Below are 254 nucleotides of genomic sequence, written 5' to 3' on the forward strand. Positions count from 1 at the left end.
TTTCCTTTCCCAGATTGTAAGTTTCGTGACCACCTACGTGATCATCGCCTACCAGCTGGAGGTCGGCGAGAGGACCAACCAGCTCAACAACGTCACCTTTCTCAGCGTGCAACCTTGCAATTCCAGTTTGTAAACAAAACAGATTGCAACATGCATAAAAATACTTGTGACTCACAAAGAGAACGGGTTAGAAATGCTCCCGGGGACGATTTTCCGAAAAGTGACTTCGTATCGACTGAGAAAACCATCGCCAG

The sequence above is a fragment of the Penaeus monodon genome, chromosome 21 (assembly GCF_015228065.2).
Source record: "Penaeus monodon isolate SGIC_2016 chromosome 21, NSTDA_Pmon_1, whole genome shotgun sequence".
Classification (NCBI taxonomy): domain Eukaryota; kingdom Metazoa; phylum Arthropoda; class Malacostraca; order Decapoda; family Penaeidae; genus Penaeus; species Penaeus monodon.